This window comes from Aquarana catesbeiana, linkage group LG01 (genome assembly GCF_042186555.1).
Source record: "Aquarana catesbeiana isolate 2022-GZ linkage group LG01, ASM4218655v1, whole genome shotgun sequence".
NCBI classification, from domain to species: Eukaryota; Metazoa; Chordata; class Amphibia; order Anura; family Ranidae; genus Aquarana; species Aquarana catesbeiana.
In genome coordinates, this window is record NC_133324.1 from 872,388,938 (window position 1) to 872,416,890 (window position 27,953).

At 45.8% G+C, this 27,953-nt stretch overlaps 1 protein-coding gene across 1 annotated transcript in view; it reads left to right on the forward strand.

The window, feature by feature from the left end:
• Positions 1-295: 295 nt before the first annotated feature.
• Positions 296-27,953, forward strand: part of HS3ST1 (heparan sulfate-glucosamine 3-sulfotransferase 1) — a 42,690-nt gene continuing 15,032 nt past the window's right edge. The window contains exon 1 of the mRNA XM_073610043.1: positions 296-480. The gene's annotated coding sequence lies outside the window, so the exon portion shown is untranslated. The remainder of the gene's footprint in view (positions 481-27,953) is intronic.

A 27,953-nucleotide genomic window follows, 5' to 3' on the forward strand; every position in this document is an offset into this window, starting at 1 on the left:
AGGGGGGTAAATCTTCCAGAGGGTCAAGTGGATTAAAGATCTGTAATTTGTCATATGAGATATCTTTCCATTATTTGGCATTAAAGACTTCACTGAACAGGCTCCAGTGTGAAGTTACCTGGACAGGTAATCCCTGCAGTGACTAACCAGGACTGTACAGCTGAAGGGATGCCAAGGGGTGGCGTTTATTCACATGACTGCTATGAAGAAATGCTATCCTGATATAGAGAAGGGTTGGGCAGGAACTGGGCTGCCTTCAGGTGTCTGCACTGAAGAACCTAGAGAGGGAGGAAACCTGCCTGTGACATCACCAGGGGAAGCTTTAAAAGAGCCCAAAGAAAAGAGCAGTCAGCTGAGAGCCGGCTACACCGAGGACGGAACCGAGCCATGGGCGACACAGGAGCCTAGGCACCGCACCGACAGCACCCGGACACCGCACCGACAGCGCACAGAGCGGAGACTGCGCTTCCCGACATGCAGGTAATTCAATAACCGGCCGGATCGCAGTCCTGGGATCGCATAGAGAGTGGCCAGCATAGTTCTCCTATTCACTAGCACCGTGTGTGAACAGTGGTAAATTGTAACTTTATATTATTAGGGGGAAGCAAAAGACATAGAGGGATTCTATTAAGACAAAGAGGGATTCTATTTACGAAGGTGAGAAATCCCCAACATAATCAGAGCTCGGAAATGTCCCGACAATTCAGGATTGGCTGCAGAAGCTTATATACTAGTGTATGTCACTGGGAAGAGGTTCTGCAGCAGTGTCACTTCTTTATCTGCTAGATCTGTAGCCCTGTCCAAAGAGAATCTGTAAAAGATTGGCCGCAGGAGCTCTAACAATAGTGGGTTACACTGGCCAGAAGGAGCAAAGAGGTTCTGCAGCAGTGCCACGTCTGTCTTTGCTAAGATCTGTAACCCTGTCCAAAGAGAACCTGTAAAAGATTGGCTGCGGGAGCTTATTTAATAGTGTATGGCATTGGGAAGAGGTTCTGCAGCAGTGTCACTTCTGTCTTTGCAAGATCCCAACCCAAAGTGAACCTTTTAAAAGATTGACTGCAGGAGCTATTACTAGTGGATGACAGAAGAAAGAGGGAGCAAAGGAGTTCTTCAGCAGTGTCACTTCTGATTTAGGTAATGTAACCCTAAGTGAACCTGTAAGATTGGCTGCAGAAGCTCTAACGATATTGTTGATAATAATATAATTTAATAATAATATTTCAGGTACTTATATAGCACCATCAATTTACACAGCACTTTACATATACATTGTACATTCACACCAGTCCCTACCCTCAAGGAGTTTACAATCTACGGTCCCTAACTCACATTCATACATACTAGGGCCAATTTAGACAGGATCCAATTAACCTACCAGCATGTCTTTGGCGTGTGGGAGGAAACCGGAGTACCCGGAGGAAACCCACGCAGGCACAGGGAGAACATGCAAACTCCAGGCAGGTATGGGCTACACTGGCCAGAAGGAGCAAAGAGGTTCTGCGGCAGTGACACTTTATAGCTACATCTGTAACCCATCCAAAAGAGAACCTGTAAATGATTGGCTGCAGAAGCACTTACTGATGGCTGACACTGTTAAGAGGAAGCAAAGAGGTTCTGCAACAGTGCCGCTTCTGTCTTTGCTAGATCTGTAACCCTGTCCAAAGAAAACCTGTAAAAGATTGGCTGCAGAAGCTCTTGCTAGTGGGTGACACAGGGAGGAGGGAGCAAAGGGGTTCTTCAGCAGTGTCATTTCTGATTTAGGTAACATGTAAACCTGTAAAATTGGCTGCAAAGGCTCTAACAATAGTGGGTTACACTGGTCAGAGGGAGTAAAGAGGTTCTGCAGCAGTGACACTGCTGTTATAGCTGCATCTGTAACCCAGCCTAAAGAGAACCTGTAAAAGATTGGCTGCAGAAGCTCTTATTAATGCCTGATACTGAGGGACAAGGAGTAATGTCACTTCTGTTTTTGCTAGATCTGTAAAGTGAACCTGTAAAAAAAAAAAAAAAAAATTGTCTGCAGAAGCTCTAACTACAGTGAGTGACACTGGGAAGAGAAAACAAAAAGGTTCTGCAGCAGTGCCACTTGCCTTTAGATCTGTAATCCAGCCTAAAGTGAACCTTGTAAAAGATGAAACGGGAAGAGGGAACAAAGAGGTTCTGCAGCAGTGTCACTTCTGACTTAGCTGCACATGTAACCCAAAGTGAACCTGTAACATTGGCTGCAGAAGCTCTAACAATAGTCGGTTACACTGGTCAGAGGGAGCAAAGAGGTTCTGCAGCAGTGACACTTCTATTATAGCTGTAACCCAGCCAAAGGTAAACCTGTAAAAGATTGGCTGCAGAAGTGCTTGCTAATGCCTGACACTGAGGGACAAGGAGGCTCTGCAGCAGTGCCACTTCTGTTTTTGCTGAATCTGTTAACCTGCAGAAGATTGGTTGCAGAAGCTCTAACTACAGTGGGTGACACTGGGCAGGGTAAAAAAAGATGTTCTGCAGCAGTGCGACTTCTGCTTTTGCTTGAATAGCCAGCCTTTCTGTAGGCTACTTTCTGTGTGTCTGTTCCCATATTGGTGTCACTGTTGATCAAAGTGGCTGGGCTCAGATCTCTGGAGTCTCTGCTCACCCTGTCTCTAGAATGGCAACAGGGCACAGAGCAGTAAGAGATCACACTTGGAAAAAAAAAAGAATAATGTATTAAAACTCATCACTGGCTTTGGTAATGCTCAGTGGGGTATGCCACAATAGTTATCACTTTTACCTTGTGGCATTGGGGTTCCTGGTTTGGACAAGGGCAGTATCTGCATGGAGTTTGCATGTTCTCCCTGTAATTGCATGGGTTTTAACACTGGTAGGTTATTTGGCTCCTGTGTAAATTGGGTCTAGTACAGTATATGTATGTATGTGACATAGGGACTTTAGATTGTGAACTCTTGAGGGCAAGGACTGGTGTGAATATGGGGGAGATTTACTAAAATTGTAACACTCAAACTGGTGTAGCTGTGCATGGTAACCAATCAGCTTCTAACTTCAGCTTGTTCAATTAATCTTTCACAATAAAACCTGGAAGCTGATTGGTTCGTATGTGCACAGCTACACACTAGATTTTTTGTTTGTTTTTTTATGTTTTTTGTGCATATGCATGTTGTTTTTTTTTTTTTTTTTTTTTAATTTGTTTTGCAAGCATTTGTGCACATGCATTCAGGCTTCTGGGGTGCACCTGGGAGGAGCGCAGAGGAGAACAGTTGTTCAGGGCAAAAACGCAGAAAAAAGTTTGTCGCAAGTTTACAGATTTTTCCATTGAAGTCTGAGGCCAAAAAAAAAACACAGGTCCAAAAAAACTCCTATACCTTTTCAAGCTTCATGTGACTGTGCGTGGAGATGTGAACAGCCTGTATTGAAACAAATAGGATATCTACTGCTGAGCGTTGTGCGTAGGCTTGGGTGTAAAACATGTGCAAAGATGTGAATGGGGCCTTAATGTAATTAAAGTGCACATATTCAGAGACTGGGTGACGTTCTGCTGTTCTCTGTACTATCTCTGCCTGCCACTCCTATCACTTCTACAAACACACGTCAGCTAAAATACAAGGAGTTGTAAAATAAAATGATTCTTGTATGTGTATTGAACTTTGAACGTAATCCTTGCACTACACTCCTGTTATGAATAGTGCTAGAACTGCTGAGAAACAACAAGTCTCAGCATGCACTGGCTGCTAAGAGAAGGACATGCAAATCCAGAATTTCAGAGCCGGTCCGTGTATATTGGAGAGACCTAGAACTTTTAGACCCCTTTCACGCTGAGGCGCTTTTCAGGCGTTTTAGCGCAAAAAATAGTGACTGAAAAGTGCCTTGCATGCCTCCCCAGTGTGAAAGTCTGAGTGCTTTCACACTGGGGTGGTGCGATTACGGGACAGGGAAAAAAGTCCTGCAAGCAGCATCTTTGGGGAGGTGTATACAGTGTTTCTACACCGCCCCTGCCCATTTAGATGAATGGGCAGTGCTTCCGAAGTGCCTGTAAACCGCTTCAGAAGCACTGCAACACGGGCGCTTTTAACCGTTTCTTCTGCCACTTGCGGGGGTTAAAAGCGCCCCACTAGCGGTCAAAGCGCCACTAAAGCTAGCTGCGCTTTACCGCTAACGGACCCCTGCCCCAGTTTGAAAGTACCCTTAAGGAGCCACAGATCGTAGTAAAAAAATGAAGTTGGGTGCAAGCTGTAATATTTGAGGCATTGGCGAGCAAGCTTCTGGGGTAATTTCAATCTCGCCAGTTGGGTTTCTATGCTATTAAAATATTATTATTATAATATGGGATTTATATAGCGCCAACAGTGCTTTACAAAGTTGGGGCAGACAGTACATTTACAATACAGGCGGAATCAGAGGAATCTGCTCGTTAGAGTTTACAATCTAGGGGATGACTTGCTTTAACTGCAATCTTCTGTGAAGGCCTCTTGAGCCCCCTAGGGAAAGAGAGCCTTGACTGATGGGGGCATGGCTAGGTGTGTAACAAGTGGAACGATTGGTTGGGACATTGGGATGGGATGGGCCTGAGCTCAGGAAATCGTGTGCCCCAGGGAATTCTGGGTCTTTCGGAAGAGTCGTTGGAAGAGCTGCTGTGGACCCTGCACCTCTGCCATGGACACAGACATTCTGCTGGCCAGGGTCCATGAGCTGGCTCTCCAAGGTCAGGCAGATAGGATTTTCTCCCTCCTTACCCTGGAAATGTCCCCCCCCCTCCACAAGCCTGGGCCCCCGGCTGCTAGGGCCAGGAGACGCACTCGTCCTCCTTCCCGCCTGTGCCCCAGTCCTTCAAAGCTTTGTTATCCCCCTTCCACCCCCCCTCTCCTCCTGGGAGCTGCTGTGGCTAATGTATGCCGGCTCCCCCCCCCTCCCTCCCTCCCGCTGTCCGCCGGAGCCTTCCCCGGCGGTTTCTCCCGCCATCTGAAACTGATCGAGCCGGGTCTCATCTCGCCCGGCCCGCTCCCGGAACCCCAGAGTCCCCCGGCAGTATGTTCGGGCTCCTCAGACTGTCCTCCACCCCCCCCCCCCCCCCTTGCGGGCGCCTGCTCAGCTGCGCGGGCGGGAACAGCGGCGCTCCCCGCCGCTGATCGCCGCCTGCGGGGAACTTTACAGCTGTCCCGTCCCCCCCCCCCCGAGCGCCGGCGAAGCGGGGGTGTGGGGGTCATCAGGAGATCGTCCCGCAGCACCAGACGCCTGGTACGCCAGCCCGGGGTTGCTGCACGGGCCGCACGTCCTCCTTCCTTTGGATCTGCTGGCGTGTCACTGCCAGCGTCTCTCCCTGCGCCCTGCAGGGCGGGAGATTCAAGTGTAGATATGCTACACTCTTCTTCTGCCAGGTCCACTGAACGTCCATATCCCCTTGCACCTGGCTGGGTGGGGATGTCAGGGATGGACATACCCCTCACCCCCTGAAGTTAACCCCTGCCTTACTACGTCCCCCTGCACCCAGCTGGGTGGGGAATGGTAGGGAGGAACATACCCCTCATCCTCTGCAGTTAACCCCCGCCTTACCACATCCCCTTGCACCCGGCTGGGTGGGGGATGTCAGGGATGCACATACCCCTCACCCCCTGCAGTTAACCCCCGCCTTACCACGTCCCCCTGCACCCGGCTGGGTGGGGGATGTCAGGGATGCACATACCCCTCACCCCCTGCAGTTAACCCCCGCCTTACTGCATCCCCCTGCACCCGGCCGGGTGGGGGACGGTAGAGATATGCATGCCGCTGACCCCCACCTTACCGCATCCCCCCGCACCCGGCCGGGTGGGGGACGGTAGACATATGCATGCTGCTGACCCCCACCTTACCGCATCCCCCTGCACCCGGCTGGGTGGGGGGGATGTTAGAGCTGCGCATGCCGCTCACTCACTGCCACTGACCCCCGCCTTCCCACATCCCCCTGCACCCGGCAGGGTGGGGGATGGCACTGCTGGACATGCCTCTCACCCCTTGCGTCCTCACATCTCCCTGCGCCCGGCCGGGCGGGAGATGACCGACGGTCGCCTGCTCGCATCCCCTCATCACTGTTATCTGACCATCAGCAGCTCCCTGCGCCCGGCTGGGCTGGAGCTTCCTTCCGGACGCCCGCTGCCACAGCCTCGCCCCAACATCTCCCCGCGCCCGGCAGGGCGGGAGATTCCCATTGGGGGCCGGCCGATGCGACCTTGCACCTGCCCGCTGCGCGGCACCATCTTCCTGCGCCCGGCAGGGCGGGAGATGCACGCACGCCATGCCGGGGATGTGGGCTGTGCCCGCTGCAAGCCCTCCATCCGGGGTCTCCGGCTGCTCCAGATGCTGCTCGGCTGCCATCCTTGGCTCTCAGGGTCGGGGGCCAGACCGCCCCCTCTGGACCTATCCTTCCGCCAGCATCCTTTAACTTTACGAGTTGTCGGCTTCCTTCGAGGCGATGACGTCCTGCTCCTCCCACGGACGACCCTGTACCGGGTGTTCCTCCTGGACCTGCGGTTGGTCACCCTTCTTCTTCAGCTGCATACCCGCGACTCAGTGAGTATGATCGTGACCTGATTTGGGGTAGGTCGGGTGACGCTGCCTTATCGGGTCCGCCGGACGAACACATTGTCACGGTCATAAAATCAGTCCTGCCTCGCATTGGGTGTGTCGGGTCCGTCCTGTAGATCGGCCTCTTCCACGTGGCGCTTTGTGGGCGCTTTCGCCTACTGGCACGCACCTTTCATAAAGCTCATTTGTTTAACAGCGGGTGCCGTGAATTGGTATAACCGGCTTCCAGCTGACATTAATCACTCACGCAATTATATGTTCACGTGGGTCTCCAACATTAGCTTTATATATGTTTTTTATTTCCATGTATGCCAGCTATGAGTAAGCACTCGTCATGAGTGCAAAAGGCGTCAGCTGATCTATACACTTCTGTGGTAGTGCTTTGTATACTTCTGTGATCCAGCTTTTTATTAATAAAAGCACTTATCATCAGACCGGTGTGCGGCTTCCAGATTTCCTCGTTCTTTTCGGAAGGCGTCAAGGATCAAATCTGGCATTGTGAATTTATGGATTTCTCCGTGAGACGATCGACAAATCCCGTCAGGTTGACGTGGCGACCAATGCGAACAATTCAAGCAGCTTCCTCTGACATCCGGGAACTGGTTGCAAGGGTTCTGTTCTTATGCCGGAGTGCTTTACGAGCGTTTTCCGGAGTTCGCTGCATCACTTTCTTGCTATCTTGATCTCATTTGGGGTACCTACAAAGTGTATGGGGGCCAGTGTTGGTTCCATTACGACACCCAGTTTCGCAAAAAAAAAAAAAAAATGGCATCAAGGAAGGAGTTCCGCTTGATTGCCAGGATGGTAGCCTGTGGTTATGGCTTATTTGCCCCCACAGGCCTTCGTCCGTTCAGCCTCCAGCCGGTGTTCCCTCTGGAGCGCCGGATGCCTCCAAAAAGGCCTCTGCTGGGTTTTTTACTGAGAGCCACTGCAAGTGGTACACCGCGTGTCGTTTTAAGCACGAGTGCTCATTTTGCCGGGGCGCTCACCCAGCCAGCTGGTGCTTCCACAAGGGAAAACAACCTCTTTCCCGGCCGGGGGGCCAAGCCTGACATTTCTAAACCAGAGGACCCCAGTGATCATCTCAGAGATGCTTCCCTGGCTAGACCGGTACTCCCCCCCCCCCTTCATAGTGAAGCCTTGATCTTGAGGGACGGTTTAGACCGTGGCTTTTGGATCCCCTTTTACTCCTTCGAATGTGCCGGCACGGCACCTAATTCCATGGGCTGAGCTATTTCTTGTTACTTCCATCTGTTGGGATGCTACTTTCAGGGAAGATATTTTTGACATGCCCCCCCCCCCCCATGGGCTGTGCAATACAACTTCAATCTTTGCTGGGTCAATTGGTCTTTACCTTTCCGCGTCACCCGCATGGGACTGGCTTTCTGTAGACGTCTGGCATGGGCCACAAAGGGGGTGGCTGTCCCCCACCATTATATCAGTATCACCAAGCCCATGACTTAGGGGACGTGGCTGCCCTTCCTCCAGTCCTACAACGGCCAGTCATGTCGGTTGCTGGAGGAGGTAATGAACACACAGCTGGAGCTATATACCGATGCAGCAGGTTTCTGTGGTTTTGGTGTTTTTTCCAAGGGGAGTGGTCTGCTGATTGTTGGCCGGCCTCATGGGCCCGCATGGATCTTTTGCGCAATCTTACACAGCTGGAGCGTTTTCTGATTATTGTCGCCATTGAGCTGTGGGGTGAGCGGTTGCACAATCGATAGGTGGGTTTTTTCTGGTCCGATAATATGAGCGTGGTGCAAGTGGTCAGTCAACAGTCTGCCAGATCCCCTCTGGTCATGTCGTTGCTGCGTTTTTGGGTTTTAAAGTGCCTGCAGTTTAACGTTTTCTTAGAGCTAGGCATGTCCCTGGAACTGCTAATGATATTGCCGATGCTCCCTCTCTTTCACAGCTCCATCATTTCCGCGCCCTTGCCCCGTCGCTTCCCCGGAGGGCCTCCCTGTCCGGCCTACTTGCGGAACCTCGTTTTTGAGGTTTGCCAGTCTTCTGGGTGTTGCCTTCCCGTTGGACGTGGGCGTCGTACTGCCGGGTGTGGGACAAAATGGGTTCAGGCGTCGGGTGGTCATTTTTCCATCTCATCTTCACGGGTAATATGCGTGGTTTTATTTCTTACCTTGTTTATTTACTGCAAGAGGTTCTTCAGGTTGCCACGGTTTTGTTGGCCATGCCTTCTTTGTCCTTCTTGGTTTTCAGCTCCTTGGGTGAGAAGACATCACAAAAGCGTTTCTGACCCGTCGGGGCCTGCGGGGTTGGAGGTGTGCGACTTACTCCCCCGATTCCCGGCGTCCGGTTTCCCTCCCTCTTCTCTCCGGTATCCTTTCCCTGTTGCCGTCTTTTTGTTTCCCCATTTGAGACGCTTCTCTTCTGGATCATGGAAGATTCCTTCATTTATTGGGCCGTGCGTCGGTTCGGAGCTACGGGAAGAACTGGGGGTTTTTACCTATGATCTCGACCGGATCCGCTGGCTTGGGCTTCATGGTTTACGCTGGCCTCGGGTCCTTCCAGAGTGTTTACGCATTCGGTCCCATGTGACTGGCCCCATCATCTTGATTCTTCACGCTGGGGGAATTAGGTGGGTTATACACGTTCTATGTCTTGATCTCTGCCATCAAGCGGGACATTGCTCAATGCTATGCAGTTGACACCAATTTGGTGCCCATCTGGTCGGAAATTGTGCCTCGCCTGCTGTGGGCAAGGGAATTACCTGCTCCCACCCCCACACGGCCAGAACGCTTCCGTCCGAAAGTGAACGCTCAGGTCGCTAAGTTTGTTTGGCAAATAGGGGGGGTTCGTCATCAGTCACAAGGATCTGGAGGGTAATAATAATGATCTGTTGAGACTGGATGGCCTTCACCTTAATGGCATTGGGTTGGATATATTCAATCTTGGCCTGCAGCGAGGTGTGGAACAGGTGCTGGCTGCGGTGGGGCGCACGTCAGTTATTAACTGACGGGCGTTTGGCGGTTTTCTTGACCTTGCCAGCAGTTAAAGTTGCTGTAATGGGCTATGCCCTTGATGGAAAATTGGAAATAGGCTGTCTGTCCAGCACTTATGGTAAGGACAGGCCCCACTTCCCTAATTTGGTTAAGTGCTCACAGTACGACTGTGACTGGTACTGGTTAAATATGTTCACCACTTCCCTCTTTTGGTTAAGTGCTCACAGTACGACTGTGACTGGTACTGGTTAAATATGTTCACATGTTATGTGTTGGAATTTAATAAAGCTGTGGCCTTGCCCTTTCCAACCTAATGGTTGTAAGTGTCTTATTTAATGGAGTGAAGGGCAAGGGTGGTGGGGGATTTTATCCCTTGGTGTTAAGTTAAGTGGGACCTAAGCCCATTGCGCCTCAGCAGTCATGAAGGCCTCTTGAGCCCCCTAGGGAAAGAGAGCCTTGACTGATGGGGGCATGGCTAGGTGTGTAACAAGTGGAACGATTGGTTGGGACATTGGGATGGGATGGGCCTGAGCTCAGGAAATCGTGTGCCCCAGGGAATTCTGGGTCTTTCGGAAGAGTCGTTGGAAGAGCTGCCCACCCTCCCGCCCCCTTTTTTCCTATGTTTGGTATGTCACAGCTTGCTGCGGTTTTCTTGACCTTGCCAGCAGTTAAAGTTGCTGTAATGGGCTATGCCCTTGATGGAAAATTGGAAATAGGCTGTCTGTCCAGCACTTATGGTAAGGACAGGCCCCACTTCCCTAATTTGGTTAAGTGCTCACAGTACGACTGTGACTGGTACTGGTTAAATATGTTCACCACTTCCCTCTTTTGGTTAAGTGCTCACAGTACGACTGTGACTGGTACTGGTTAAATATGTTCACATGTTATGTGTTGGAATTTAATAAAGCTGTGGCCTTGCCCTTTCCAACCTAATGGTTGTAAGTGTCTTATTTAATGGAGTGAAGGGCAAGGGTGGTGGGGGATTTTATCCCTTGGTGTTAAGTTAAGTGGGACCTAAGCCCATTGCGCCTCAGCAGTCATGATGCTTGGTGTATAAAAGGAAAATTCTGGTGACAGGTTTGTTTTCTTTAAAAAAAAAAGTGATTAGTGTGGAGATATCCCAACATTGTAAAAAAAAAAAAAAAAACATAAAGTAAGCAACAGTTGCAATACTTGTCTTCCTACGTTGTCTGATTGTAAGTGATGCCCCTATCTGCTGCAGCTGTGCTTTGACAGTGCGAGTCTGACATGACTTTGACAAAAGAAAACTTTGGTCAGTTTGTGCCGATGGTCAGTTACATCACGGCTCCCGACATTCCCAGATTGGAGCCAAATTCCTCTCCGCCTGTTATCTCTTCAGTTGTTGGTCTGAGACATAAACCTCTATAAAAATGTTATTTAAATGATGGGATCTTCTCATTTGAAAGGAAAAAGTGTAAAGCAAGTGGCAATAAAAATCACTTATAGGGTAAACCACTTATTTAGCATACAAGGGCCCTAATAACACTTGTATGTTGCTGCAATGCACGGTAAAACATTGCAAAGTAGCGCAATGAATCTGGTGTATGTGTGGCACCATTTATTGTGAATGGCACTCCAACACACTACTTTAGAGGAAGAGACATGATGCACCCACCTGTGTACTATATTGTGTGTTTTGCTGTGCCATATTGCTAAGAGTCATGTGGATTTTTGGATCCTTTGTGTTGCATTGTCATTCCATTCATAATGAATGGGCTGTTTTAACACAACGCATGTTAACATGTGACATAACATGCATTAGGATCCAACATTGAGTTAAAAGAAAAAAAATACCCTCTGCAAGTTAAAGGTGGCAAAATAAGCTGTAGTTCACCTTGAACTCCTCGATTCAGCAGGCTCCCTCAATCTTTGTGACTGGTCCGCCACTGCCTCCTGGGTAAGCTGCTTCCAGCCATGGTTGCACTCCTGCCTCCACCACGTTCAGTGCAGGGTTACCAGACTTTGGTTACCAGACTTTGGTTACCAGACTTTGGTTACCAGAGCAGCACTAGAGCCAGCTGGAGCAGGAAGTCATGTAAGTATTACAGCCTCTCATTGAAGTGCGGAGGGGCACCACTACAAAGGTATTTTTTCAGTTGTGCCCAAAGTTGGGATTTAAGGAAAAAGAGTCACCAACACTCAACTGAAGATCAAGCATCAATGTCTGTTTACATCACATTACATCATACCTGTCAGATGCAGCCAATGTTTTGGAGCCTTGCAAGGTTCCCTCCTCAAGGCGATCTAGTGGTCACTGTGTTGTCTTGAGGAAGGGCCCACTCAAGGCCCAAAACTGTACCTGACAGATGTGACTCGATGTGAATTAACACACGTTGATTCTTGATCTTCGGTGACTCGTGTTTTTTTTTTTTCCTAAAGCCCAACTTTGGGCACAACCAAAAAACGTAGTGGGGCCACTCTGCACTGTGACACAATGTGAATAAACCCACATTTAATTTTTGATCTTCAGCTCACAAAACACACACAACACAAAAATATAAACAACTGGTATCCTCTGGGTCAGGGGTCTCCAAACTTTCTAAAGAAAGAGCCAGTTTAGACTTTAGGGGGGCCGGATTGTGGCCATTGCAAGTAGAAAATGTCCCGGCATCAGTGGGCATAAACAATGCCCAATTTTGGGGTCAGTGAGTGGAATTGTGCCCCATTGTTGGTTTCATTGGGTGGGGGGGAGAATTATGCCCCATTGTTAATACTTGAAGGAACTGTGCCCCATCGTTGGTGTCAGTATTTGGAAAACACTCTGTATTGTGGGGCTATATAGACAGTTTTTTTTTTTTTTTCTTTTAAAGAGTAATAAGACTTTTAATTATACAAAAATATTTAAAAAGAATACATGTACATCGAAAGTGGGCTGCTGTGCCATGCTGCCTCTGCATACAATGCTGACTGACACCAGCTGCAAATCAAGTCTGGTTATATGTGCTTTTTACCCACTTGCCGACTGCCCCATAACAGATTTACTGCTACAGAAAGCCTGCGCTGTGCAGGATCACATATATGTACGTGAGCCTGCACTTCCGGGTACCAGGCGCGGGTGTGCTGATCAGCAAGTCACGTGGGCCCGATGTCCGCCAGCGCCTGCTGATTGTACACAGTGTCGTCAGTCTGCCTATGTAAACAAGGCAGATTGCCGTTCTGTCAGTATAGAGGGCATGGATCCTGTGTTCCTGTAAAGCAGAAACGCCAATCAATGCCTAAAGCACCTCCCCCGCTACACTGAAACATTAGCTAGGCACACCGTTAACCCTTTGATCGCCCCTGATATTAACCCCTTCCCAGCCAGTGTCATTAGTACAGTGACCGTGCATATTTTTAGCACTGATTACTGTATTAGTGTCACTAGTTCCCAAAAAAGTCAGTTGTGTCCGATTTGTCAGCTGCAATATCGCAGTCCCGATAGAAGTCGCTGATCGCCGCCATTACTAGTAAAAAATAAATAAAAATATCCCATAGTTTGTAGACGCTATAACTTTTGCACAGACCAATCAATATACACTTATTGGGATTTTCTTACCATATATATGTAGCAGAATACATATTGGCCTAAACAATTTTTTATTGGATATGTTTTAGAGCAGAAAGTAAAAAAATATCAATTGTCGGTTGTTCTTTGTTTATAGAAGATAAAAAAAACAGAGGTGATCAAATACCACAAAAAAAGCTCTATTTGTGGGGGGAAAAGAGGACATTAATTGTACTTGAGTACAGTGTTGCACAACCGCGCAATTGTCAGTTAAATTAACGCAGTACTTGTATTAAAAAAAAAAAAAAAAAACCTTTCTCTGCCTATGCCTATATAGACCCATGATTAAGCGGGTTTTCCCAGTACAAGTTGTTATTGGGATGATGGCACCTTCAAACACCTTACAATTATCCACTACAGCAGGGGTCTCAAACTGGTGGCCCTCCAAATGTTGCAGAACTACAATTCCCATGAGGCATTGCAAGACTGACAGTTACAAGCATGACTCCCATAGGCAGAGGCATGATGGGACTTGTAGCTCCGTAACAGCTGGAGGGCTGCCAGTATGAGACCCCCGCACTACAGGCTCTCCTCACTTAATGACCAGGTTCCGTTCCAGCGACCAGGTCTTTCAACGAGGAGCCACATGTATTCAATATTTTAAGCATTCTTAACTACTGTACTTTATCATACCTCCCAACTGTCCCTGATTTTGAGGGACTGTTCCTCATTCAGAACAAAGTCCCTCTGTCCCTCTTTCCTCATTTGTCCCACAATTTGGTCTTATCTCTATAGTTGTATATAAAATGCACTATGCACTATTTACTGTATCTATCAAAAACTGTTTCCCGGTGCTAAACCTTTCTTCCAATTTCTAAATTGCTGCTTTTGTAAAATCTAAAAGCCAGTATAAAGGAATAGTGGTGGTAAAAAAGCACTTGTGGGTTTAACCAATCCCTTTTTATGATGTTCAATTCTCCTTTAAGAGAGTAAGTTAGTAGGTGTCCCTCATTCCCATCTCAGAAAGCTGGGAGGTATGCTGTATTCTGAAAAAAAAGACTAAAAACAACTCCAACACAATAACTTAAAATGCATGCATACATACAGAACACAAAAATATGGACAACAAAAATCCTGTACTGTACAATACATTGATGTACAGTGGCCAAAAAGTAAAAACAAGAGCTGGTCGGAAGTCGTTAAATAAGGAGAGTCGGTATATTGTTGGCGTCGTTGGGAGGAATTGTGTCCCTTTGTTGGCGTGGGGGGGGGGGAATTCTGCCCATTGTTGGTGTCAGAGGACAAAATATTGCACCGAGGGCCAGATCAGTTTGGAGACCAGTGCTCTGGGGTATTGCATGGTACCACCAATTATTGTCACTACCACCACCATCCATTGACCTTGATCTCATACCTCCCAACATTTTGAGATAGGAATGAGGGACACCTACTAACAAACATATGTAGCCATAGGACACACCCCCTGCCACACCCCCTTAAAGGAGAATTACCCTGCCACACCCCCTTAAAGGAGAATTACCCTGCCACACCCCCTTAAAGGAGAATTAACCGAAAAAAGGATAATTAAATCCACAGGTGCTTTTTTTACCACTACTATTCCTTTATATTGGCTTTGAAAATGTACAAATGCAGCAATTTAGAAATTGGATGAAAGGTTTGGCACTGGGAAACACTTTTTGAAAGATAAAAAGTGCATTTTATATACAACTATATAGATCAGACCAAAATGAGGGACAAATGAGGAGGAAAGAGGGACAGAGGGACATTGCTCCAAATCAGGGACAGTCCCTCGAAATCAGGGACAGTTGGGAGCTATGCTTGATCTCAACACTGTATGGAATGCAGTCTAGAACTCTACTATTATAATGTGCATTAACACACCAGTGTCCTTTTCCTACATACTTTGTGCTAAATGTTGTCCCCAATCTCCATTCCAAAAAGCTGGGAGGTATGTTACTAACTGACCTTCATCCATTTGTGGTTGCACAAGATCCATCAGATCCCCATTTAGTGCTCAGTCCTGAGCTTGAATTCGTCTGCTACGGACTATTATTCCAATACATGGACGGTACAGAGAAGCTTGTACATATTTGAAGTCAGGCAGCCGCAGATTTCTGTCGCACCAATAACCCCTTTGTTAACTCGCACGCTATATACAGTAGTTCTTTTTAGTTGGCGCCTGAATCAGCCCTGTCACTAAGGGAAATGTTCCTGTATATTTGCCACAGTCCTGCTTTGTAACTGTAAAAAGATGTCATTGATTTGGGTTGGTGATAACTGGAGTCCAATTCATTTAGTGCCCTTTTTCCTGGAATATTTCCTAATTACTTTCTTCTCCAACCTGGCTGTAAAAGGCGTCTTATTGTTCCTGCACCACTCAGCTTTATAGATTACTTTTTATCGCTTCTGTGGTTTATTGCCAAGCGTTACCATATGGTTTAGTTCTGCGGTTTTTGATGAAGGGTTTGTACTTCCCCCGTCTTTCTCTTCATTATATGAACCGATCATTATATCTGTCTATGACGGCTTACATAATCCAATAATATCCATCGGAGAGCGTGTAAAGCTGTCAGTGGGGTTCGGACGTGTGCTTTACATTCCGTACAAATGTTTCCAATGAAAGGAAAGGTACAGGCTTGTTTGTCGGTATAAGATCCGGAATGTATGTGACATTACTGTACTGACAGCATTCCTGCAGGGTTCCTGTGAGTTTATTGAATTTTTGTTGTAGGCACCAGAGGGGTGAGACGGTAACGCACCGAACAATATTTTAATGTTAAATTCCTGGGATGGGGATTGTAGGATAATAAGGCAGCTTTAGGGGGTTAGAAGAATAACTTGTATGGTTTTTAGTATGTCGCAGAGTTGGAATTTGGATATACATTGAGAGGGATAGTTAATTTGGAGCAGATGATATACTGAAAGCAGTTTTTTTTTTCTTAGCTTGTAAACATTCACAGTATACATTATATTACCAAAAGTATTGGGACGCCTGCCTTGACACTCACAAGAACTTTAATGACATCCCAGTCTTAAGCCTCGTACACACGATCGGATTTCCGGCAGGGAATTGTGTGATGACAGACGGTTGGCCTGAAATCAGACCATTAGTACGCTCCATCAGACAATTGTTGGCCAACTTTCCGCCAACAAATGTTGGATGGCAGGCTAGTAAATTTTCGGCAGACAACGGTCTGTTGTCAGATTTTCCTATTGTGTGTACACAAGTCTGTCACAAGTTGAAAGTACAAACACGCATGCTCGGAATCTGTGCTCCCCAAACACGACATTCGCAAAGGGTGGCGCTCAAGAGCTGAAATTCCTCGTAGTAAGTCGCTACGTTCGTGTTTGTTGGCCGACAATTGTGTACTGTATGTATGCAAGACAAGTTCCTGGCACACGCCCTTCGGAAAAAAGTCTGGCGCTTTGTTGGCCAACAATCTGATCGTGTGTACGAGGCTTTAGTCCATAAGGTTCTGTATTGAGTTGGCCCATCCTTTGCAGCTATAAGCTTCAACTCTTCTGGGAAGGCTGTCCACAAGGTTTAGGAGTGTGTCTATGGGAATGTATGACCATTCTTCCAGAAGTGCATTTGTAAGGTCAGGCACTGATGTTGGACGAGAAGGCCTGGCACGCAGTCTTCACTGTAATTCATCCCAAAGGTGTTCTATAGGGTTGAGGTCAGGACTCTGTGCAGGCCAGTCAAGTTCCTCCACCCCAAACTCACTCATCCATGTCTTGGATGAGTGAGTTTAGGGTGGAGGAACTTAACTGGCCTGCACAGAATCTTGACCTCAACCCAATAGAACACCCTTGGATATATGGATCTTGGGTTGTGTACTGGTGCACAGTCATGTTGGAACAGGACGGGGCCATCCCCAAACTGTTCCTACAAAGTTGGGAACATGAAGATGTCTTGGTATGCTGACGCCTTAATAGTTCCCTTTGCTGGAACTATGGTGAACTTCCTTTCGGTGCCGTGGTAACCCAGGATTAAGTGGGAGCTGGATGCCTCTAAAAAGAAGGTATCCGCTTCCCCCCCTAAAAAATGACATGCCAAATTTGGCATGTCAGAGAGTCACTTAAAGCGGAAGGTCCATTTTTGGGTGGAACTCCGCTATAAGACTTGTATTCAGTAATCCTAACTGGGGGGCTGAAAGATACATCGATCCATTTTATGAAGGCTTCTTAATGCCTTTTAGCCCTGGTTCACACTGGAGTGATTTGACATGTCAAATCGGTGGCAATTGCCTTCAATGGCACTGTCCTAAGCACCGATTTCAAAAAGTCGTTTCTGTACTACTTTTTGCGATTTCGGGCTGCGATTCACATTGACATCTGTGCAGGTTTCTCTGAAATCGGGGCTGACATACGGGAGTGAACTCGCACGGCTTCATTCCCGCAGCTCAGTGTAAACCTGGGCTAAAAGGCTTTTTTTTCTTTAGAATTTGAACTGAACAAGATGAGCATTTATAAACCAAATGGCTACCTACTGGGCATTGGCCAACTAGCCAGTTGCTGATCGATTATTTGTATGTTTTGCTGATACTGTAACTACCAGTGACTGCTTGTATGTCTTAGGTACATACTGTATGTATAATCTTCTAGACTCCATTTCATGGGCTCATAAACTAATAGTTTAATGGGTGTGGATATAAGGCATTCTAAACATTCGTGAGATAAGTAGACAGGCAAACGTCCCCTATTCTCTTGGTAGGGTCTGTCACTCCTCATAGGGGTCTATTTATAAAAAAAAGTGCTGTGTTAATGCCTTGTGCGTTTGCACAGCTGTAACAAATAATGACTGTATTGTGTCTAATATGTTTATTTGCAATGCTTGTCGGCTCCATCTAGTGGCCATAATGTGGTATTTTCCTGATTTGAGGTATTTCATAAAAATTATGGCCACTAGAGATTGCTGGCAAGCATAGCAAAAAAATGCATTAGACACCATATGTTTAGGAACAGAACATTTTGTATAGAAAGATTCCTTAATATCTACAAGGTGTTTTTGCTTTTGTTAAAAAAAAAAAAAAAAAAAAAAAAACTCCAAATAAGAAAAAGTAAAAGGTTGTAAATACATTTCTCAGACATTTGTGATTTTCACAATGATCATCTTTTAATGGCAAGGAAGGGGCCCTTTTGGATGAGGCAGTAGCACAATGCTCACCCTAGTATAACAGTTTTAGAAAGTTTTAGTGACTTTTTTTTTTTTAGGCAAGGAAATAAGTGGCCCTCTGACATCAATCACCGGCCATCTGCAACTGTCTAAATCGGTTAGTAAACTGAGATCATGCAAATAATTACTATGTAAAGTAAGGGAAAAATTCCACGTGCAGTCTAATCTCATGCTGCTATGTAACGTAAGCTTTTGTCAGCAGTCACATTAAAATCAATGATGAACAGGTGGATAGGTGTATCTATAGTGTGCATATATAATATAATAAAAAATACACACACACACGCCACTTTATTAGGTACACCTGTTCAATTGCTTGGTAACACAAATTGCTAATCAGCCATTCACATGGCAGCAACTCAATGCATTTAGGCATCTAGATGTGGTGTAGACGACTTGCTGAAGTTCAAACCGAGCATCAGAATGGGGAAAAAAGGGGATTTAAGTGACTTTGAATGTGGCATGGTTGCTGGTGTCAGATGGGCTGGTCTGAGTATTTCAAAAACTGCTGATCTACTGGGATTTTCACACACAACCATCTCTAGGATTAACAGAGAATGGTCCAAAAAAGAGAAAATATCCAGTGAGTGGCTGTTGTGTGGAGAAAAATGCCTTGTTGATGTCAGAGGAAAATGGGCAGGTTTTGAGACGATAGAAAGGCAACAGGAACTCAAATAACCGCTCATTACAACCAAGGTATGCAGAATACCATCTCTGAACGCACAACACACACACGGATCTTGCAGCAGAAGATCACACCAAGTGCCACTCCTGTCAGCTAAGAACAGGAAAGTGAGGCTACAATTTGCATAGCAATATTTTTTTTTTATAATTTTTCTTGTCAGAATTTTTGGAAAATTAAGAGATTAAAAATGTTTTTTTTTCTAACATACTGTCACCAGTGCAGTACAGTGTCCTCATATAACTGATGTGGTGGTATCAGGGACACTATAATACACTATAATATACTGTGACCAGAGCAATGCAGTGTTAACACTAAATATTATTATTATTATTATTATTATTATTAGTAGTAGTAGTCTGGAGAGGTGATTTTTCTTTTTTTAACTATGAATTTCACTGTTCTAAGCAACCATTTTTTTCCGAATGACTTGTATTCATTCAATGTTTACTATTGTGATTCGCTACAATTGGCCACACATATTCACATGGTACAGATGGACTGTGATTGGCCCTGTCTTTACCATGTGATCACTGTGACCAATCACAATAGTACACAATAAATGGAAGCCATCGATTGTGTACAATTATGTGACCAATCACAGCACCGGGTAATGAAGAGGTATGGTACTCAGGTGGTTAAACAATTTTTCCAGCCTGTCTCATCTTTCTTCACCGTGCTGGTGGGGTCAGTTTAAAGTGGGGTGAGTCTGTTTTTCAAACAGACAATCCTGTTCAATAGAATGTCTTGTCTTTAAAAATGAATTGGTTCATTCAGTTTGGTAAATGGTCCTCTAATATCATTTCTAAGGGCTTGTTCTCAAGTGCAGCAGCCCTTGCCACCCCCTCTAAAACATGATCACTTTTCAGAGGGTGATTGACTGCTGGCTGGGAGGCAATATTTTGTGCACGTGGTTGCGGCATTGTGGCATGGCCCTGTTAACGTTAATGGGTCCAGTTTGGCGGCAGTACTGTCTACCAATGCGATGGGGTGGGGTGTAATTTTTGCTGTGGCTGCAAAGAAAAGCATTGTGGATGCGGCATTGGTACGGCCCTCTGTCTTTGTCTGGGCAAGTAGCAAAACCGTGCTCAACTGCCTGATTTCCCACCCCTATCAGACAATATAAGATGAACTGTTGTGATTGGCTCTCGAAAGCTCTATACGAACGATCAGAACGTCATATAAGCGATATTTTTCCGACGACTTTCTGATCATGTGTACGGGCCTAAACTCATATGGTCTACAAAAGAAGAAATTGGGATCACTAGCACTTGCTGAAAGGCCATGGTAGGGAGCGATCAGTATCCAGAAACATTCAATCCACAGGTGCTGTGATTAAACCCCCTCACCATATGATGTTGCCCCCCATGTCAGACGTCTGTTGGAAGGAGTGATTATATTACTGCTAAATTAAAAGTTAATTTCTTGTAAGAACTCTTCTGTCTGAGGACTGGTGTTTTCAGCCCTATTCATCAATAGCAGCAGCTTGGCTAATTATCTTTTGTCTCCATTATGTGTAGCTGAATGAATGAGTAAGGTAAGATGTATTTTCATTGGCTTCTGAATTCCTGGTTTGACAACTATTGACTCATTTTACGTCATACCAAAAAGTTTGTGTGTGTGTACGTGATGAATTAATTTCATTTTAATAGAATTAAGTTCTATTAAAGAAGGAACATTGTTAGTAATTTGTACAATCAAAGCCTCTCTTCTATATTTCCCCTTTTTTTTTTTTTTTTTTTTTTTTTTTAAGCCACTTCAGCCCCGGACCATTTTGCTGCCAAATGACCGGGCCACTTTTTGCAATTCGGCACTGCGTCGCTTTAACTGACAATTGCGCGATCATGCAACGTGGCTCCCAAACAAAATTGACATCCTTTTTTTCCCACAAATAGAGCTTTCTTTTGGTGGTATTTTATCACCTCTGCAATTTTTATTTTTTGCGCTATAAACAAAATAGAGCGACAATTAAAAAAAAAAAGAGAGAAATATTTTGTACTTTTTGCTATATAATTCCCAATTTTTTTTTAAAAAAAGCAAACTTCTTACTAGTAATGGCGGCAATCTGCGTTTTTTTTTTTTTTTTTATCATGACTGCGACATTATGGCGGATACATCGGACATTTTTTACACTATTTTGGGAGCATTGTCATTTATACAGCGATCAATGCTATAAAAATGCATTCATTACTGTAAAAATGACACTGGTAGAGAAGGGGTTAAGTGTGTCCTAGGGAGTGATTCTAACTGTTAGGGGGCGTGGGGGGGCATGGCTTACTGTGATACGTCACTGATCGCTGCTCCCGATGAGAGGGAGCAGACTATCAGTGTTGTGTCACTAGGCAGAACAAGGAGATGACATTAGCTAGACATTGAGGCCGTGGGTCCCGCGGGCAGGGTCACGGAGACTGCGGCAGGAGCGCGCCCACTAGGGGGCAGGTTCAAAGCAAGGCATATATAGGTTGCTTTGCCTGCCTGTGCCATTCTGCCAACGTAAATGTGCGTGAGGCTGTCGGCAAGTGGTTAATCTATGATACTTAAACCTCCCTGGCGGTATGATTATGTCTGTGGTTTTTGTTTTTTTTTTTTATGCTGAAAGTGGTACAATGTTTTGCATGGAAATTTGGTGATTTTATATTGTAGGCCTATAATTCTTAGGAATAATTTAAATCTGTCCAAGAGTCTAGTAGACATCCCGGGTATGATGAAGTTTGAAACACAAAATCATAAAATTATAATAATGATTATAACAAATAATATAATAATAATAAAATGTAATCCAATCAAAAACATTGAAATTTGCCCAGTTACAGAATTGTCGCTGTCGTTACTTTCAGTGTTTGATGAATTTCCCAACAAATTGCTATCGCTCAATTCTGCAAGTGATTCTAATTTACTATTGCTGTTTTCTAGCTGGTCTAAAACCGCTTTTGATGTAAAGGGACACTTTTTGGTTGCTGTGGACAATCAACTTTCCAGGCAGAAAGAACAGTATATATAATATAATATAAAACTGCATGCAGGGCACTGGACAAAGCTTTGGGAAAAAAGGGAGGTGAAATGATTTGATACAGTACACTGTAATCTTAGTGTCCTGTATGTATTATGCTTTTTGAATTTGGTGCCGGGCTCTGTCCCCGTGCATTGAGACGCTCGCAGGGAACGGAGCCCGGCACAGTGATAGATCAAGCGGAGGACACAGCCTGCGGACATCGCAGGATCCTGGGGACAAGGTAAGTAACTTTGCCTGGCTCCTGCGATGCAATCCCAAGTGTGGCTTGGGGGTTAATGCTTTTGGTAATGAAAATTCACCCCAAGCCACACTCGGGAATACCACGAGAGAGTTTAATGGAGCAAGAAATACCAGTCAAAGTGCTAGTAGTTTTTCTAAGAAAATCACTTTGAAAAGGGTAACGCTGAACCCCGGATTGAATAGAGATTCATAAAAATCTCTACTTTTTTATAGCCGAACCTCCCCACTGTTAGGATGGCTTCACACTGCCCCACTGCGCTTTGGCTAAAGCGCACTTAAAGAGGTTGTAAACCTCTGAAAAACAAAAAAATACTAGCTCATTATGAAATGCTATAAAACGAAGCTGTTGCAGCGGTCCCCGCACACCGCTGTCATGGCTGACATCTTTCCCGGAGCTTCTTCGGGGCTTAGAAGTCTATGGTAAAGTGCAGCTAATCCACCGTGAGTCAGCTGTGATTCGCCTATAGCACAGTGGGGCTGCGTGAAGCCACCCTTATGTGTTTACATTCACACAGCCTGCCAAAAATATATTTTTTAACACTTCTGACCTTTCTAGTTTCTTTGGAGCAGGTTTATACATAGAACTCTATAGACAGCTTGTATTGCTCACAATAGCTTGCATATACAATTGGGGTACAGATTGAGGAACAGGTTTTTTATACCACTCATACCTTGAGATCTTTAAAGTGTACAGTATCTCATAAGTGAGTACTCCCCTCACATTTTTGTAAATATTTTATTATATCTTTTCATGTGACAACACTGAAGAAATGACACTTTACTACAATGTAAAGTAGTGAGTGTACAGCTTGTATAACAGTGTAAATTTGCTGCCCCCTCAAAATAACTCAACACACAACCATTAATGTCTAAACCACTGGCAACAAAAGTGAGTACACTCCTAAGTGTCCAAATTGGGCCCAATTAGCCATTTTCCCTCCCTGGTGTCATGAGACCTTGTAACTCTAATGCCGCGTACACACGGTCGGACTTTTCGTCTACAAAAGTCCGACAGCCTGTCCGACAGACTTCCGGCGGACTTCCGGCGGACTTTCGGCGGACTTGCAGCAGACTTTCTAACGAACGGACTTGCCTACACACGACCACACAAAAGTCCGACGGATTCGTACGTGATGACGTACACCGGACTAAAATAAGGAAGTTCATAGCCAGTAGCCAATAGCTGCCCTAGCATGGGTTTTTGTCCGTCGGACTAGCACACAGACGAGCGGATTTCGGGGTCCGTCGTAGTTACGACGTAAAGATTTGAAGCATGTTTCAAATCTAAAGTCCGTCGGATTTGAGGCTGAAAAAGTCTGCTGAAAGTCCGGAGAAGCCCACACACGATCGGATTACCAGCCAGCTTTAGTCCATCGGCGTCCGTTGGACTTTTGTAGATGAAAAGTCCGACCGTGTGTACGCGGCATAACAAGTCACAGGTGTGAATGGGGAGCAGTTGTGTTAAATTTTGATGTTGTTCTCACTCTTTCATACTGGTCACTGGAAGTTGAACATGGCATCTCCATGGCAAAGAACTCTGAGGATCTGAAAAAAAATTGTTGCTCTACATAAAGATGGCCTGGGCTTTAAGAAGATTGCCAAGACCCTGAAACTGAGCTGCAGCAGTTTGGAAAATAGATGTTGAAGTGGTGGCGGGTCGGCCTGTCAGCGCTCAGACCATACACCGCACACTGCATCAAATTGGTCTGCATGGCTGTCGTCCCAGGAGGAAGCCATGCAAAAACTGACAGGCAGACCTGATCGCAAAGCCTGTGTGAAAGGACCCGGAGTATTCTCCCAGACTGATTGCAAAAGCAGAAATACATTTTAAAGTGAAGCTGTCATGATCAAAGTAGTCAAACTAACATTACTAGTAAAGCGAGTAGCTTATAGTGCCTGCAGGTACAAAAATTCATCTTCAGTGAGTATAACTGGGGTGGGGACACCAAATGGGTGATTCTACATTTCAAGTGGGACAGTGTCTCTTTAAATAAGCCCAGAAGTGGAACTTCCGCTTATTTGTCTAGTCACCCACTCCAGTGCCACTGTCACGTACCTGGTGGTAGTCTGATATGCAGAGGAGGGCTTCTCTTACACCTCTGACTTAAAACCCCTGGTAGAGTAAACAGGAGGTGCGGGAGTGCAGAGTCGCACGAATGCCTGGCAGAGTTGCTAGCAGTGGAGCTGAACCAGAACTGATGGTAGAGTCGTGGACGAACACCGACACAGCAGGAAGCCAGGAACAGCTGTCAGGCTGGAGACTGGAATAGGCTTGTACTTGGCCACGGGCTGGAGCGTGGGTACAATAGCTAGCAGGAACAATATCAACATGGACTGGGGCACAGGCAGGTGCAGGCAGGCTGTCTTAAGACACTGGTAAACAAGTCCAGAACAGATGTGGGTACAGAAGCAGAGTCAGGTTCAGGCAGTTTCAGCAACAGGCTGGCAGTGAGGTAGCAGAAGGAACAGGCAGGAGCGTAGTTAGGTTAGAGACAAGCCGGGGTCAGATGCAGGCGGATAGCAGGAATAGTCAGGGACAAGCCGGGTAGGTCAACTGGAACGGATAACAGGAATCACAGGGAACACCGTAGACCAGACAGCACTGATCCTGGGGAATGAGTCAGTTTAAATAGTCCATTTAGCGGCAAGAACTGTCACCGAGTGCGCGTGCACACTCGTTGGCATCCCGTTCTGCACTGGCATGTGTTCATTGGTGCACGCAAGCATGCCCACGCAGCTCTTCTCAGTGGGACATGCAACACAGGATCGTCTATGGCCGCCATGTTGGATATTGGCAAGCACTTCCTGACAGCCACATTTTGCACCTTTTGGGGGGAGGGGAGCGGATACCTGTCTTTGACAGGTACCCTGTCCCCACTTGCAGGGGTGGGTGGACCTCCGCTTGAATGTGCCTCTACTCTGCTTTAATTCTACCCATTTATCCATCTACAGTTCGATGTAGTGGGGATGGGTTAGAATTGCATTCACATTTTTGTTCCTGCCTGTGTCTGTTGCAAAAAAAGTTCCCTAATTCTCTGTTCTAATAATACAGGGGCCACGTTTTACTAAAGTATATATTGCTAGGCACACACTTACCCCGTCCAGGTCGCGGGCGGCTTCCCCGGCTTCTCCTCCCGGCCAATACGGTTCTAAGACCTGCTTCCTGTCCTGATTGGCTGGGAGAAGAAGCAGGAAGACACAAGTGGGTGGGCTTGGGGCGCGCTGCTCTGCGTCCCCAGCCCAACCATTTTTGAAGCAACTTAGAGCCGCAGGCTCTAATCATGTACTTCAAAACAATGAAAAAAAACCTCATACAAATCTATGCACCCGGCACACCGCATGGAGATTAGGGGGCAGGACCCCTGCACCCCTTATGGACTGGCCGCCAATGTTCCAGCCTCTCATAAGCTTTACAGGCTATCTGCTGAATGGTGTACCAGTGCCTTCCAGCCACACAGATATCAGAATACCATGCTCTGGGCTAAATGGCCAATGTGCATAAGGACACACTGGTTTCTCCAGTTGGAAAAGGCTGTAAACAGAACGCTGTAAACACCTCAAATCTGGCTGGTTTACTGCACTTTGTACATCATTATTAGCATTTGCACAGATCTATGGAAGAATCCAGTGTATATTTGTAAGCTGTGGGAGGTTTAGAAATTCATGTCACATCTTCCCAATCAGTAAATCTCTAATGTAGCATTTTTTCGAACGGGTCAGACCAGTATAGATGGCCTCATGGGTGATTCATTGAACAATCACCTCCTGCTCCTGCATGTGCTCAGCATAAATGTGGTATGTACAGTGTGTGCCTTGGGCAACTGTTACGTTTTTTTTGTTCATGCGGTCTGAATCATTTCAACTTTTAAAGGGAATTCCCACCTTTTTGGCCAATTATTCATCCGAAAAAGGGCAAGGCAGTGAGATAATCAACTTTAAAGAATTCCAGGTACAGTGTTTTTTACATATAGAAAATGTAACTATGTATATACCATACCTGTGAGTTACATCTTGAAGCTGGAAATCCCTGTAGTAGGCACCCCCAATATAGTGATCTCCACTTGCTTCTGCATCCTGCGCTGATCAACTGCCCTGCTGCATTGTGAATACAGGACAGCGGCTGCTGGGCATGGGGGCCATTCATAGAATGCTTTGTGTTTTGTTTTTTGTTTTTTGTTTTTTTTCTTATGGCGCCCATACTGAGTGGCCAAACTTTTGTGTTCATAATGCAGCAGGGCAGATGCTTGGCATGGGAACTGGAAGCATTTGTTGATCACTGTACCAGCAGCACCTACTACAGTGTTTTCCAGCTTCTAGATGAATCTCAAAATTATAGTTACGTTGATCCAAGCTGGACTAATGCAACTATGTAAACATATCTAGAACTGGAATTCTTAAAGTGGTTCTAAAGGCTGAAGGGACGTCTCCTCATTGGCTGAGACAGCAGTGGGACCCCGTTTGGCTCCCATTTCTGTCAATCACAGTAAATGAGCCAATGGGGGGGAGTCATTGCCGAGCTGTGGCTCTGTGTATTATGGATGCATAGAGCAGCGGCTCGGGAGCGAATACACAGCAGTGCCCCCTCCGGCAAGCTGCTTTCTCTGGGGCCACTGCTGGAGGGGGAGGAGCCAGAAGCACCAGCGGGAGACCTGAAAAGAGGATCAGAGCTGCTCTGTTTAAAACCACTGCTCAGAGCAGGTAAGTACAGCATCTCACAAAAGTGAGTACACCCCTCACATTTTTGTAAATAATTTATTATATCTTTTCATGTGACAACACTGAAGAAATGACACTTTGCTACAATGTAAAGTAGTGCGTGTACAGCTTGTATAACAGTGAGGGGATTTGCTGTCCCCTCAAAATAACACACAGCCATTAATGTCTAAACCGCTGGCAACAAGTGAGTACACTTTTTTGTGTTTTTTTTTTTTTTTTTTTTTTTTTTTTTTTTAACCAAGCTTTAATATCCCTTTAATTAGTGTATACATTATCCATTGTTTTCCATTATGTGTAAACATTCCATAATTGGGGGGGAGGAAGAGAAGAAAAGAAAGATGACACAAGTACAAAGGCTAGTTACTTTTCTTAAGTACTGTTCTAACAATCTGTACTAAAGCTGTGTACTGCCTTAGTCAGAGGATGTTGAGATGCTTCATATTGGCGGAAACTGAAAAGAAATTCAGTAATAGACTAGAGGAAAAAAATCAATAGTTGTATTTTAGAGGTTACAACTATTGTTGTTCTCATGTAATGCAAGACCTTTTGTCCCTATTCCTCTTGTGACCTTCACTCATGACCCCAATAGAGCGAAGCATTTAAAACCTTGCTTTACAGCTTTACAGAAACTAAATGACAGCACTGGGTTTCCCTGTATCAGCCCTTGACGGAGCTTTAATAGTGTATACTACAAACAGGGTGCTCAGGCAGACATTTCTATTGGACTGTATTTTTGACCAATAGTGATGGACAAATCTACCTAGGTTTCATTCACCAAGGGTTTGTTGAATCTTGTTCAAAATTTGGCAACTATTATTGACTATTGTAGTCAAATTCTGGACATGCGGCAAACTACAGTAGCACTCTCCTATTAGGCTGCTAGGTTTTGATTAGACAAATCTAGTTTTTGGCTCTCCTGTAATCAGCAGAGTTTGTGATTTACAGAATATAATGGGTGTCACGGAACGTCCTACACTCCGCTTGAGTGTTTCCATCAGTATACCACTTCCTCCCAGTCTGGACTCAGATATCCGATATTCCAACCGCTCATAAGCACAAAACAAGGCGACACTTGTTTCACTGCTAACATGGACTAT